The sequence below is a fragment of the Rhodnius prolixus genome, unplaced genomic scaffold, assembly GCF_049639745.1.
Source record: "Rhodnius prolixus isolate KJV_2025 unplaced genomic scaffold, Rpr scaffold_3, whole genome shotgun sequence".
Taxonomy (NCBI): Eukaryota; Metazoa; Arthropoda; class Insecta; order Hemiptera; family Reduviidae; genus Rhodnius; species Rhodnius prolixus.
Genome location: NW_027411603.1, coordinates 6,583,271 through 6,599,581, shown reverse-complemented (window position 1 = coordinate 6,599,581; position 16,311 = coordinate 6,583,271). Strand labels below are relative to the sequence as shown.

The 16,311-nt window shown below is 34.8% G+C and overlaps 1 protein-coding gene and 1 long non-coding RNA gene across 23 annotated transcripts in view; one reads left to right on the top strand and one right to left on the bottom strand.

Annotated features, from left to right (window-relative positions):
• LOC141453030 (uncharacterized) overlaps window positions 1-15,536 on the top strand; it is a 41,006-nt gene extending 25,470 nt beyond the window's left edge. The window contains exons 6-10 of one of the 10 annotated variants that reach the window (XR_012457740.1): window positions 205-268; window positions 3,718-3,856; window positions 9,885-10,070; window positions 10,834-10,997; window positions 14,013-15,536. This is a non-coding gene — a long non-coding RNA (uncharacterized lncRNA). The other 9 variants (XR_012457738.1, XR_012457744.1, XR_012457743.1 and 6 more) reach the window with 9 other exon arrangements.
• Window positions 1-16,311, bottom strand: part of Sp1 (transcription factor Sp8) — a 251,211-nt gene that overhangs the window by 3,433 nt on the left and 231,467 nt on the right. The gene's annotated exons all lie outside the window — the stretch shown is intronic.

Sequence of the window (16,311 nt, the reverse complement as noted above, 5' to 3'; positions counted from 1 at the left end):
ATTAACCGAGTATACACAGAGTTTTGGGTATTTTGAGTTAATGGAAATTACATTGGTTGAGAGACCAAAAAGTGTGAATTCTTTTTTTTTTTCAGGGTTTTTCCTTTTTTTTTCTCGAAAATCAATTAAGCTGAGATCTTTAATTTCTTTAAGCTAACAACATTATGTAAAATGCTGTAACGTTTAAACCTTTTTTTTTTTCAGGAAAAATTATTTGAGAGAAACTGGGAGACGGTTGAATTTAAGGAGTTAAACTTTTCTCTAAAGGGTATGTTGCTAAAATTTAAATACCTTATTTGATTTGTAGTTTGAATTTTTGGTATTTGTTTTAAGCTTTCATGTGAATCTCACAACCAAGTTTAAAAGACCTCTCAATGTTGTTTGAAATTCTGTTGATAAAAAATTGAATTTTTAAGAGAGTTTCAGAAAAACATTATGTTCCCTTCAGGAAGGGCTTATTTTTTTGTTGAACCTAAACAGTCGAGCCTCCCATAAAGGACAGTCTCACTCGGACAGTTTTTGGATTTTCCCCGTTTTACCCCTATACACTTTCTGTATAAAAGAACCTCCGACTAACGGACACTCTACATAACGACCGCGGACATTGATTTTGGGGAACGGATTATATGTTTCACCTCCCAGCAACGACCATCTTTCTATTAAAAGTTCGTTTGACGCGGTGATCAAAAAAATGATCCCCTCTCAAGTTTTTTTTTTTTTTTCTGGATTTTCCTAAAGTTTCCTTTATAAACTCCATATATCTTGTACCATTTTAATCATTTTATCAATATAACTTTGGACGAACAATATTATTTTTGTCCGATATGTCTCTCAAACGAAAGTGGTTAACTCTAGAAGAGAAATTAAATGTGTTGGAAGATTTTGCAAAAACCAAATCGAGCCATCATCAACTTGCCGAAAGGTTTGTTCTATTTTTCTAATAATAGATGATAGTATGATGATAATTTTACCATAAATTATTATTGTTATGAATAAATGTGATGATTATTATAAAAATTATTAAATAAGTCAATAATATGTAGTTTTTTGATAATTTTTTTGGATAATTAAGAAAAACTTTATGCATATCATATAGCTAAATAATTATGCAATTATGCACATTTTTAAATCTATTAATAATAGACAATTTTTTAAATAGATGTTTGGAAAAAAAAACCCATATTTTTTCATTAAGAAACTTGCCAACCTCCTTCTAACGACCACCTCCAAACAGCGGCCACTTTGCTTTCCCCCGCCAGTGTCCGTTATTGAGAGGTTCGACTGTATATGTTTTAAGTAAAGTTCAAAAGAAAAGTCAAAGTTTGTTGAAAACTTGTCGAGAATTATAGTTATAGAAGGTCCATTTCTATACAATTTTTTTTTTTAAAAAAAGCGCAGCTAAAGCTTAGGCGAACTAAGCTTTTTGAGTACACTGCCGGGCTCCGGACAGTGTTCTCTTCTATCTCCGGATATTGAGGTGTAAGAAGCTCTTAGCTTATCCTGGGATCTCTGCAAGGAAAATCCAGTGAGTTAATGCCTTCCCTACATTCCACTTTCCTAATTTTTTTTTCATTATTAGTTCTAATCATTAATTTACGTGCATTAACCACACTCTGGGTAGAGAAACTTCCCGATTTTGAAATCTTCTGGATTCGAGTAAACCAGTTTTAATACATTGGCCTCTTTTATTAAAAACCAACAATGACTTAGATGATGTGGGGGTTTAACCTACAAGTTTAGTTGAAGGGACAGCCAGGAGGTTCGCCAACATTGATTGAATTTATGTAAATAGTGAAGCAGAGTTGGAGGCGAAGAGAGAAGGCTATTGACAGACTGGATGAGAGGTGGCGAGAGGGGGACGAGCTTGGCAACATCGTAGTCAGGGCGTGGCCTCGTTGATTTACTACCACTAAATCGCAGACAACCCTCTCTCTCTATCTCTGCTAGTACTCTAGGGTCTCTGGTTCTACTGGAGGGAGCTTTATTTCTCGACCTTTTAAGCGCAATATTCCCACAATCTCGCCCACCCTCCACTCACCGTTGTGGCCGGAAGGAGAATCCGGGTGATGCTTAATCTTACTAAACTCCCTCAGGGTGTTTCTGAGCCATTTCGAATTAAATTATTAGTACAACTTTGGCCTGGAGGTCGCTTCCTTTTAAAACCCTCCTTTTGCCTGTAGTAAGAGAGATGCCCTAGAATTGGACCCACCAAATGTATAGAGTAATTTCTATTTACTTTTTGCATGTTCTAATAACGACCCACGGAGAAAACATAGCTGGGCTAAAACCAGGATTTACCGGACTACTTTTACTTTGGTGTTTATTTAACGTTCATATTTAAAGAATTTTTTTTTACTTTCACTTACATCAAGAGTTTCCCAGAGTGGTCTATATAGATCAGCTGGCGCTTAACATTAAGCCTTAAGGAAAACAGAAACCTCGGAACTTGTTTCAATCCTTCTGCTGGACATCACATTAGACAAGATTGTAGTGGTAACCTATTAACCGAACTGGAGGTTATGTTGTTTGCTTCTGGCAAGAGCATTCTAGGTCCTGTTGAGACATGCAAATTAATGCTTCGGTTCGTTACATTACCTAGGACATCTAGGACACAGAACTAACTTGAGAAAGACAAACTTAGAGTAAGAAGAATGTGATATAGTGTATCTAAGTAAAACAATATCTCGTATTGATTGATCATATCAACTGTGAGAAATGAGTGGATTAGCAAGGGTAGATTGTCTTAGTCAGACCAAAAGGGATGCTCTGGCGTGCCCTAATGGAGCCATCGATCTTATCTAGTTAGAGAGTAGCCACCAATCGCAACGCATGCACCCTACCAACTGGGGCCCAATCACTTGCCAGAATCCCTTGTTACTATGACAACTTTATGTATATATTCCTTTTATCTTAGGGAATGCTGTGTATCTTTCTGTTTACACTAAATCCTTTCATTTGTAAAGAATCAGACTCATCTTTTGATCAGTTTTTCTCCTCCACTCAGAGTAAGAAAAGAAAAGAAGCCATTTGTGATTATATGGCAATTTATACGGTCACTTTTTGCCCTATTTTCTGTATTAAGTGACAGATTATTCACGGTACACCCTCACAGATGGTATAGATCAAGGGCTGTGAGCCCCCACCCTTCTCCTGACAGCCTTCAGAAGTACACAAAAGGTAGCTCCGGTCTTCCTTCCCCTTAGAAAACTAATGTTCTCCCATTATTCACTGATCTGTTGTAACTAAATAGTCCGTGAAAAATTCGTTCTCGTTTACAATAACTGGAATAAATTGAGTAGTAAAGTGACCTTTTCACTAATATTAGTCTTTCTGCGTTAGGAGTGGGGAGGAAAAAATCAGTAGTGCTTTTGATTGTTGAAAATGAGTGTGAAAAATCTGATGCGATTTTCCTTTTTGTACGATTAGTATCATTTATAATTAGTGCATTTTATTTTAACGTTAATTTCCCTAGGGTAAAATGAAAATCTAGATAGTGCTGTGGGCACTGTCATTTTCGATAAAATATGATACAATTAGCACTAGATTTTCTCTCTTAGACAGAAATAGAAAGAAACAGAAAAAAGAAAACCTTGTTAAAAAAAAAAAAGGTGTCACAAGGATTTTCTATTTTGGAGTTTTCACTTAAAGTTTACGATTTTAAGAAAATCTGCATCAAGAATTTTTCTATTAAATCTTTTTTTTTTGTATTGATTTTAGGAAAACGGCTGTTTAGACGTCACGCTTTCCTGGGTGGTTCAGTGAAGACGACAGAGTAGCCAGGAAAGCTTGAACTAATAATATATCAATCATTTGAAGTTGGAAGAAATCTTTACGCGTCATAGGAACAGAAAGTCTTGTGAGTGAACACTCAGTTCTTTGCTTGTTTGTTTTATCATAGCTGATTACTAGATAACAATTACATAAAATTGGTAAATATCAATCAGTATATACTCCGAGTGTAATATTGTAAAAGCCTCTTAACCGCTCGGCTTCCGTGGCGCCTAAAGTATGTTTGCAAGTCGCCTCCGTCCACGACACCTAATCGGTAGATGGAAGTAAAGCCCGCCTAAGAAAATAGGCAATTACTTTACTTTATTGTAAAAGCAAATTCAAATCAAGCTAAAAATCAATTTTCTATGTCTAATCTAATTTAATTAGTTCAATCCCATGTAAATTTGTGGAGAGAGGGTAAACAACTTTCAGTAAAAGCATTTACATGGTGAATTTTATATGATTCCAATGAACCACCCCCAATTAAATGGGCTAACCAAGAGTAAACTTTGTTTCGAAAATTATCGGTTGATCCTACACCGCATACATGTATAGCAGCAGTAGAATGAGGTGGATGCCAAGTTGGATTAAAGAAATTTGGTTATTACTAAGTATATGTTCGTTCATATTTCAACAAACGTGCTCTGTTTGTTCCACTGAATGTCTGGTAAAGTAAACATGAGTCAGACTAAGGAAACGAGGTCATCAACATGTTTATCTTTCCGAACTCTGGAGGTTGCCCCCGTTGTTTGTCTCATGATTTTCTTGAAAAAAAATCGAGTGTTAATTAAATTTAAAAGATTCACTTTGAAAGCATTCAATAATTCATCCGTACCATTTTTGACTGCCTAATTTTTGATATCAGGTACTGGTTAAATAGGAAATCCCGTGCCATGGTTGCATTTATGGCAACTTCTTTTTGGATTCTATTAAACTGCAGGAAGGATACATTTACAGCAGTCTGTATTCTTAGAACAAACACGGTCATTTAAGAGACCACATAGAGTTTTTTGGGTCTTTTTTTCCTTAAATCACTTGTTTATGCGCAATTTTATTAATATTGTTATTATTTCTTATTTTTATTGTAATGATTTAAGGCGTGTCAACATCTGAGGTTAATGGCGCCCAGAGCTTTATTCAATGCACTACCGGCCTCCGGACAGTGTTCTCTCGTTCAAAGTTTTCTGTAAACCTTATGAACGCACTTGTACTCATTCTTCTTCTTCTCCTTCTTCCTTCATTGGCGCTTCATTTCTGGGGTCCTCCTCAACGATTCGTCGCCACTAATTCCTGTCTCCATTGCTTTTCCAACTCCTTTCTCCCCAACCTTCTCAGATCTTCTTTCACATTGACCAACCAACAGGCTTCTAGCTCAACTCTTGGTCTGCCATACGGGTGCGTCTAGTGTTCTCTCTGTCTTCATTCTTTCCACATGTTCCACCTTAGCCTATTTTGTATTTTTTATATATATAATAATACAATAAGACATTCAAGAAATGTTCCATCTTAGAGGGAACCGCATTCACTTATAGACTACTTTCTAGACTCAGGGGATCTTAAAAACGGATTTATTTGGTGAAAATTCGATGTTGAAAATGTGACAGATCGCAATACTTCTCAATCTAAAAAAGTAAGAAACAATTTAAGTATCTAATTATTCCGGAATTAAAATTTACATTTAACATTTGATTTGCTTCTTTATTTAAAACGTTTATGGAAAAAATAAAATACATAAATTTTATCTTATTAATACAGGATACGAATTTTAAAAAAACTGAAACGATTGAGAAAGAGTAATTAGTAGAATAATAGATGATTATCATGTACGAATGTGTGGGTATAGCAGCCGTCAGAAATGAAAGAGACATTGCGGTGGGTGAAGATGTGGGCTTTATAATATTGTTTTGTGGGTCCCATTGTATTGAGCCCCCGGAGCTGTCTGGGTATGACACAATACTGACTGACTGACAAACTTTCACCTTGTCAATATTCATCAGCGTTGATAGAGACGTGAGTCTCTCGAGCTGTCTGTACGAGTGTTTTTGTACAATATAAATGTAAAATTACTCGAACGTCTCACCCCCCCAAAGAACTGCTTCTAAAATAGTAAACAGTAAAAGTAATATGAATATATTGGTTTCGTGACCGTAAATTGTTAAACTTAAGATGGATGATTTGCGAGGAATCGGTAAATAAAACAACTCGTCTCTTTGCCAACGTTTCTGTAACTCAACCAACCCGCATAGCCACGCCCTGAAGAGGACAATATATTTGTCTAAACGTTGGCAAAAAGACTAGTTGTTTTATTTGACCGATTCCACGCAAATCATCCATCCTAATTAAAAGTAATGACTATTTTTCTAGACAGGCTTTACTTCCAACTACCACTAATTAGGTGTCGTGGACGGAGGCGACTAGCAAACGTACTTTACTATAAATTCCTCGTATTAACACATTAATTAAAATGTAAGGCCTAGACTAGTACCGCAATACATCTTAGCTTTGCGGGTCTAGCCTATAACTGCCTAACATACTTTACTATAAATTCCTCATATTAACACATTAATTAAAATGTAAGACCTAGACTATTACCACAATACATCTTAGCTTTGCGGGTCTAGCCTATAACCGCCTAACATACTTTACTATAAATTCCTCATATTAACACATTAAATAAAATGCAAGGCCTAGACTAGTACCGCAATACATCATAGCTTTGCGGGTCTAGCCTATAACCGCCTAACATACTTTACTATAAATTCCTCATATTAACACATTAAATAAAATGCAAGGCCTAGTCTATTACCACAATACATCTTAGCTTTGCGGGTCTAGCCTATAACCGCTCGGCTATCGTGGCGCCTTATATATTTCTAGTTATCTAATTTTATAGCAAAAAAAAAAGATATATTTTTATGTATCCGAACTTGGAAGTTAATTTGTTACAAGTTTTGTTTATTAATATCCATTGACCTTATTTATTTTTTTCTAGTTTTTCTAAAAAAGAAATATAAGGTGGGAGTATTCCGGTTTAAGAGAGAGAGAAGACAGCAGAAGCAAGAGAGTGAATGCGAGGAAGGGGTGGGGAGTGAGCGAACTATGAATGAATGAATAATAAAGTAGATATGTAGAATAACTGCTGAATATTACATTAGGGTGTATTCTAGTGGCAAGCATATCGGACCAACCATTCTGTGTCTTGTAAAAGAACCCTTTTATTTTTTCTGCCTGTCTCTTATCTGGTTACAGTTATCTATTCGCGTACATATCGTGCACTTTAGGGAATTGTAGAGGGGGGAGCACAGCCCAATCCGAAACTTGCGCCCACCATACTTGTGGATTCATCCATATACACTCCTCCATTTTGGGCTTCCATTTATTTTTATTCAGTACTGGTCACAAAATACTATCGGGTGCCCTATTTTAAATTCATTGTTCTTTATTGGGAGAGTTGTTGAGAATAACTTTTTGTATTTAGGTCTGTTGGCTTGTTAGCAAAAATGGACGGCTAAACGTACCGACTTTTGTGTTTCTATTTGTCCACTACAGTACCAATTGTTCTGGCCAACCATTCGGCCTAAGAACTGGTAAGGCATAGGAAAACATATTTTACAGAAACAGATTATAATGTACATTGATAATAATGATATAAAAAAAATAGTTCATAACAATTATTTACTAAATAATGAATTAATTAGCCATCAAAAACAGGTGTGAACAGATACTCTTACAAGACAAAAAAAAATACCAATGATTCTGCATAAGATCATTTACATACAGTCTAGCCTCCCATAAAGGCACTCTCACTAGCGGCCACCTCCATTTATGGACAGTTTTTCGATTTCCCCGTTCTACCTCTATACACTTTCTATATAAAAGAACCTCCGTCTAACGGACAATCTACATAGCGACCGCGGACATTGATTTTGGGGTACGGATTATATGTTTCACCTCCCACCAACGACCACCTTATTCTTAAAAGTTCGTTTGACGCGGTGATAAAAAGTAATTATCCCCTCACAAGTTTTTGTTTTTTTTTCTGGTTTTTCCTAAAGTTTCCTAAATAAGATCCATACATCTTGTCCCATTTTAATAATTTTTCAATATAACTTTGGGCGAACAATATTATTTTTTCTGGATATGTCTCTCAAACGAAAGTGGTTAACTCTAGAAGAGAAAATAAATGTGTTGGAAGATTTTGCAATAACCAAATCGAGCCATCGTCAACTTGCCGAAAGGTTTGTTCTATTTTTCTAATAATAGATGATAGTATGATGATAATTTTACCATAAATTATTATTGTTATGAATAAATGTGATGATTATTATAAAAATTGTTAATTAAGTCAATATGTAGTTTTTTGATAAATTTGTTGGATAATTAAGAAAAATTTGATGCATATCATATAGCTAAATAATTATGCAATTATGTACATTTTTAAATCTATTAATAATAAACAATTTTTAATGAGATGTTTGGAAAAAAAACCCATATTTTGTCATTATGAAACTTGCCTACCTTCTTCTAACGACCACCTCCAAACAGCGGCCACTTTGCTTTCCCTCGCCAGTGCCCGTTATTGAGAGGTTCGACTGCAATAAATTAACGTGGCACTAGATTTTAGTAGCAGATAGATTTTTACTACCGTGTACGAATATGAACATGACGTCATCATAACAATAACACCACAATTGTTGGCTATTCAGTTATACTACATAATTGTAGTAAATATATATATATATATATACATAATTACAATAATACTAATAGTAAATACTAGTAGTAGTAAGTAGTTTTAGTAGTCTGTGGCGAGGGGTAGGTGGAGGAACTGACAGTTAACTGTCTGACGGTGGTGCTACACTAACGACCTCTTTAAACTAAATAATGATCCTAGCGAGAGAATCAATTTAGAGTCAACTTTTTTAGAGGAAGGCATTAGTTCACATCAACAAAATAGACAAGCTTTTTTGAACATAATTAACCCGTAGTATTTTTTTTTTTGGTGGGAGAGGGGTGAAGGGAGGGGGTATTTCTTTACCTCATCTTTCCACAGTCTAATTCTTCAATAATTGTAATCATCATCAAACATCATCATTGAAATGCTCGTAATATTAATTTCTGTTCTCCTGTTATTTTATTTTATTTTTTTTAATATTATTGGCTCCCCTCTCACCAAACAAAACCCACTAATATCTACATAATGTTAGACAAACTTATAGATGATTACATAAATAACTTATGGTAATACGGTAGTTTCTATCATTAATAATTGTCATAATTTTTTTAGAAAGAAACAAAATGCTACTTCACTTCTGTATTAAAGAAGAGAAAGAATTGCAGCACTCAGGAGATATAATAGCGAAAAAAATTCTCTTTCAGTTCAGTGTAATTGTATTAGTTGTACTAATGGTAAAAAATTAGTAAATATTTTTAAAGATTCATGTTTGAAGAATTTTAAGAAGAAAAATTTTTTTTTTGCCTTTTTTTTGGAATTGGCTTCCGCCATACAGCCAGCAGCATCGTCTAGGTGCTTATCACTAGAATATCACTCACTCTCCATTCTTACTTATAAATACATTCGCTTCACACATTCATCCCTCTACTATATACAACTATTTACATAAACTACTGCTAATGGATGGAGCAGCACTCTGTGCTCTTGCCATCCTTATAGCTTAACCGAAATTAAAATCACCGTAATCCTTCTATAATCATTTTCTTCCATTCATTCTAATCGGCTATAACTTTTAAATACATTCATATTTCATTGCTAGCTCTGCTATAGACTTAAGCACATAGATGTTGGTGGAGAATATTATGTCTTCGTAGCAAAATGGTGCATCTAAAATACCTGTGTATGTCGTCAAACATTCGTGTTTCCTTTCTACTACTAGATAACGTGGTCGTATCATTATTATATTGTTTGAAATCCTCCTCCTCATTGCAATCTACGCAAAGAGGAGGAGGGCCTTTTGTTGATCCTGCGTAGATATGGATCCACACACCGCGTGGTTCGCTCTCAGCCTGCTTATTGTCGCAACAACTCATTTATTTTAGTGACAGATTAGTGTGTTTCTTTTCACTAATAAGTAAATAAGTAAATCATTTTAAAGTGCTGAGGAGGAAGATCACAGCTGATTATTGGAGCCATACCCCAACCCTATACTTCCCTAGACGAACAGGTAACAGGGAGGAGGAAGAGGAGAGCTTATTGGAAATATGAGATGAACAATCTTTGGAAATTTTTACAAGAAAAATAAAAACTATTTGAGGGAAGATAAGGCAGCAAACATATTCAGGTAGTCTTAACAGATTTTGTCTAACAATATAATGCAGAGGGCAAAAGGAAACAACAACAACAAAAAAAAATATCTTTACACTTGTCTAACATATGTTCGATGTAGAACAAATTGTCACACATACTAAAACTTTTCTTAAATACAATAGGCCGTGGTGCCAAATTCTTCTACACTCCCACGTTTCTACTGTATCTATTGTCAAACTAACTGTGTATGTGTCTGGTAGCCTAGCTTCCAAAGAGAGAGAGAGAGAGAACCAGGGGTTCAGTTCTTTCGGTCATCTTTGTCGGAATGATTTCACTTCAACTCCCCCTCCTCAGTCCTTCATTTCTTCTTCACTTTACACTATTCTTCCATCTAACCTAACATTGTGTATAACCTTTCTTAAACTGTTAACTACACGCCACTTTTGAGAGCTGTACAAAACACAATAGGGATTTTTATAGTATACTGTCAATATCCATCTTTTTTTTTTTTTTGCTTTCTTCCCATTTTTTTCTTTTTATTCCAGACAATGAAACAATCTTATGTATACTATAACACCTGATTCCTAGCTTTTAAATAAGAGGACACAGTGATCGTAAAGAATTACCTTGAAAAGAACGATGAATTTTAGAAAACTGATTGCACCTGTTCTAAGGTTCTCACGGAATTTTAGAAGAATAAAATAAAAACTTCTTTAATATTTTTAAATTTATTAACTGATTAATATATAAATCTGTGAATTGTTTCAAAAAAACTATTTTCCTTTTTTATTTTCTAGGAAAATTGAGTTCGTGGCAGACGATCTCATAAAATGCTATTTCGCTGAATTGTATGGGTGTTACCCACCTACGTAATATTACTAAGAATTAAATGAGATGGAATTCCGAATTTGAAGAAAATCTTAGCCAGAAGATTGGATCATTTAAATGACATCATTTTAGGGTATGTATTGGCTAAGGACGGTACTTCTCGGGAAGGAAAAACCGAGGTGGTCTGTGAGCTTTACCCAAGAGTCGCTCTCCAGAATTAGGAGTCTTTGGTGGGCGAGCTCTAGAGTTATGGGAGCCACAATAGATCCAAAGGGGTCGCAGCAGTGGCGTCATAGGCCTTGAGGCCGCCCTAGTTTAATCTATCTATCTAGGGTATGTATGTATATTGTCTACATAGTTGAATAATAATCCTTTTGTTTGAAAATGTAATTTTTACGGAGGCTGTGGGTTGGAAATGATTCCTTTGAAGTATTATATTACAATGAACCTATTCAAGTTCTATATCATATTTAGTATTTGAAGTTTTTAGGGAGTTTCCTTAAGATTCGTAGCGTAAAAAAGTTTTATGGAGGGTTTACGTTAGATTTTTATTTTAATTTTTTAATAAACTTTAAAACATGACGTTATGTTTTATTTACGATTAAGAAAATAACATAAAATCAAAATGAAAGTGCGTCCTGTTTAGATTAACAGCGTGATCTAAGCCTCATTAATAAATATTTATATCTCATCTCCTAACTTAGATTTCTTGCATAAGTAGTGTCGGGGGTTTGTTTGTATAGAGAGCGATCCTGGACCAGCTTCTTCTTCTTCATCAATTTGTCCCTCTTTTTTCTCATAGTTTCCTCCAATTTTTAATCTTGACCTTCTTCTCACACCTAATGTCACCTTATTCTGGCGTTACAATACGACTCTGGCATCCCACTCAAAATAGTGGTTTTCCCAGCCACTTCTCCCCTATCTTCTTCGATCTTTTCGATGACACTAACTTGGATGCCGGACATTTACCGTGATCCCTTTTAATTTCATACTCTCGTCTCTTCTACTTCTTCTTTCCACTTAATTAACGCATATCCAGAGGCTTGGAATTTTTGGTATTTACACGTTTGTGTGGAAAATTTTTGAAGTTATGTGAATTTTCGCATACTTGCTCATTTCTTGACGCTTCTTCTGACTCGAATATCCATCCTGCTTGCTATTGCTGTTCTTCTGAAGATTTTTCGATCTAAGAAAGAGATTGCTCTGCAAGACTTCTTCCCTATCTTCGGTACTTTTTTTTAATCAATGGTTATGACCTTCAATTCTCTTGAAGTACCTTTACATTTTACTAAAGGTCTTTAACCCTCACTTTCCTTTCATAAAGCCGTGTCCTGTAATTAGTAATCATTCACATAGCAACCTTTTCTGCTTAATCATTTAGTAAAATTAGTATTGAACCCAAAATGAAACAAAACAAAGCGTATTAAAGTAAAGTAGCTAAAAACCCAGAAGAATATGAGGAAGAGTAATCAACATGTACGTATGTGTGGTGTTTGCGAACAACTGAGAGAGATAAGATGAAGATATGTGTGAACGAAGTAGAAGAAGAAGAGACAATGAAAATATACTACGATAATACGTAATGTGTAAGTGTGTAATACAGACACAGTTTTACTTGGTGTAACCAACTCCCAACTCCAAGAACAACAACAAATGAATACTGGCGCCAACTGAAAACAGTCTAGCCAGCCTAAACATGAAGAAGATAGAACAGAGAAGTCTTGTGTTCGTATGGGCCCTTTTTGCTTGTTTTGTGCCACCGTCAAGGTCATTAGCAAAAATGTTATGTGCCCATTTATTTCAGTTGTCTCTCTCTCTCTCTCTCTCGATCATTCCCTTTCTTTGGAGATGGGCTCCTCTCATTTTCTCTGGCCAAACTTCCATTAACAATTTATTAAAAAAAATAAATAAATAAAAATAAATTATAAAACATTCTTTAATGTTTACTCATCACAGTTTTAATTGGCTCACTCCAATTTTAGACCCAATCTTTTTTCTTAATTCTACATCGATTATGAACAATCTATTTATTGTTGTTTTGGCCAGTTATAGAATTCGCTGATTTATTTGTTATTGGAATTTTAAGGCGTGCTTTTTAATTTATATAGAATTTGTAATGGTTTTAATTCTGGTTAAACTTTGGTTCTGTTGGAACGCTTTAATTACTTTGCAAATGCCTGATAAAATTTTAGTAACATGTTTATAATCTTTCTGTAAATAAGGCATATGATTGCGGCTTACTCGCATGTGCAGACCTGTTAGTGTATGGTTTAGTTCTGTAACCGTTCTGATCATTCACAAATCACAATTTGAGAATTTATTTAGGTTTCATTGGTACACCAAACTCTTATTGCTCATGCTTCACACAACATTAACCAATCAGTGGATTGTCCTGATGGAACAAGCTTAATAACAAATTAGGCTGAAGCGTTTCTTTTCTTCCAGTATACCCTTAAACTAGCCAACATTCTCATGGATTTTGTACATCTCTGCGAGCATCATCAGGGTTTGTGTTATATGCAAATTAGCTGGACCTAACAGTTCTACTAAAGGAGCTCCTCGCAAGTGTCAGTGCGAGTCTAAATGGTGAAGTTTGTTTGGAAGATTTTGTTACTGTATAAATCTAGAATGTATATTCTCTCGACTGCTTTTTCTACAGTTCACAACGAATTGACTTACAATTATGAATTTCTGTAACATTTAATACTTAACTTTAATACATTTAATTTTTCTCTATAGTGGCAGTTAAGAAGTAAGCCTGTCTAACCACCTCGTTCTTCCAGAAGTAAATTTGGAAATGGTTACCAATCAAAGTTGTACTTTATCACGTTTGTAATGAAATGTACCAAGTGATGTGATGTCTTTGGATTTGTTTTTGAATTAAATATAAAAAACAGTGAAGGCAAAAAACACCCATTAAAGGGGGTACATTTTAGATAATAAAAGGATGTGACTATAAGCCAAAACCACTGCGACCTTTAAGTTCTATCATAACTTCCTTTATATCAGTATTTGAGTATAAATATAGGTTCGCTAAATCCAAATTATTGCCCCTAATAATTGCACTAATTATCTTTAAAGGCCACTATATTATCTATCTGCATTTTATATGTATCTATATACATTGTATTATCTATCTATTGTTTAGGTGGTTGGTGTAAATTTTGTTCCTGTTTTAATCCTGAGATACCCAGGAATGCCGAGATTTTCTCTGACGAAGTGGTTCGAGTGGAAACTACCGTTTGATGGATACAAATCGTTAACTTCCTGCCAAAACTCTCAGAAAGTAGTGCAAAACTAAAACAAAAATTTTGTATTTTTGAGGTAAACTAATCTCAAAAAAAAAAAAAAAAAAACCCTTTAGACATATGCCACTTTTTTTTTTAAACCTAGATTATCTCAAAACTGTATTTCTGGTCCAAATTCAGTCTCTCGCTAATCTGTAAAAATTTGAATATTTTCTTTTAAGAAGAAAATGTAAAAAAAAAAGAAAATATAAGTAATTGTTAGAATCGCAATGTATGATAATAATTATATTTACAATATAATACGTAGTATACAATTATATATAAGAGTATAATACATTGTATTATTAACTAATAACCTAGATAAGTAAGTAGGGTCGTTAAATTTAAAAAGATTATAATATTAAATAATTTCTAATAACTGTGATTATGTTTAAGAAGTAAAGCGTGACTGCAATATATTAAATTTTTAAATATATCTAAACCAAATCTTTTCTATATAGGTGTATATTTAATTTTATTGCACGTAATTTTCGTTAACTGTAAGAGATCGTTTTAAATAAGTATTACAATTTTTGTTTTAAAATAAAATTTAAACTACTTTTTTTTAATATTATTATTGTTGTTGTTGGTTAAATTAGTTTAGACATAATGAGAAAAGTAATACAAATAAGAAATTTATAAAATAGTTAATTGCTTATTTTTTTTGTAATAATCTTTATCACAATCAACTTAGGTATCACGAAATAGGGGTTTGTGGGTAACATTTATTCTTTTTACTGTTCATATCTTTGTGAGTTATATAAAATTAGGGTTTACGCGTGCCTCGAATTAATGGTCTACACAGCAAACTGCTGTACCAAATCCGCCTCTACCTATATAGCTCGTGAAGAATATGTCGTTGATGGCATATATATGGGATACACTGCCTATACTGCGCGTAACAAGCATGAGATTATAAGGTGGGTGTAGGCAATCTATGCCTAGCTAAATTCAAAAATTTATTATTTTCTTTTATCTACGGTAATCAGATTAACATTTATAATCTGCGGTTAGGTCAGCAGTGGTGGATAGTATTTTTGTTTTTATCCGTCGCAGCATCCCTGGCCCCGATTTTGGACGTTCATTAACCAGGTTGGCTTTAAATGTAGTAGAGCTTATTTCCTGTCTACAGACGATAATAATAAAGTATCTGGTGTAGACCAGGTTTTGTGCTAACGTAACTTCTATACCAAGAAATTAGTCGCTTGTTATCTGCAAGGGAATATATTCAGCCGCTTGCCCTTGGATAGGATATTCTAATGCTCTTTATATTGTGTTCACTAGACTATTAATATGCACGTAGTAGTGTGCTATCACCGGACGAAGAGCCAAGAAGAATCATATTTACAGTTTCGATTGGCTGTCTGCAGAATTAATCCGTCAAGGCCGTGGGGCTATAAGGATGATTGTAGGCCTATAAACTGGCCACTGCAGGCTCAGAAAACACATGCATCGCATGGGCACCTGGCGGATGATAGCCTTTGTAGGTTCTGTCATGAAGAGAAAAAGGAAATGGCACTGCATGTACTGTGTCAGTGCGAGGGGCTTGTATGGCTAAATATGTTACTACTCAGGGAGGAAAAACCAAGGCCTGTAAGCTTTACCCAAGAGCAGCTCTTCAGAATTAAGAGTCTGATTAAAAGGACGGGTTTGGAGGGTGAACTTTAGAGTGAGGGGAGCCACAATAGATCCAAAGGGGTCGCAGTGGCGTAGGCCATGAGGCCGCCCTAGCTTAATCTATCTATCTACAGTTTCGATTTGAATGGTGAACGAATTTGGAAACTAGAAAAATCAAACCAGGTGAAGAGAATATAATATTGAATTTAAGTTTGAGTGATCATCTCGGTTCTTGTATGTAAGTACGATCATTTCTGAATAGTATTATTATGTACTGGTTGATTGACCAGGATGGGGGGGTTGGGCGAGTGACGTAGCAGGCATCATTACTCCAGACGTGGATATTGTTGTAAGGTTGAAGCCGTCAATTACCATGTGTTCTGTCTAGCTGCTGCTTCTTCTCTTTGCTCTCTCTTCTCTTCTGTGCACACACAGCTATCTCTCTTCTTTCCTCTTTTCAAAGAATTAAATTGGGAGAAAGAGAGCCTCCAAAAGTTCTTCTCTTGCTGCTCCCTCTCTTTCCATCCATTTATTTCAGTATCA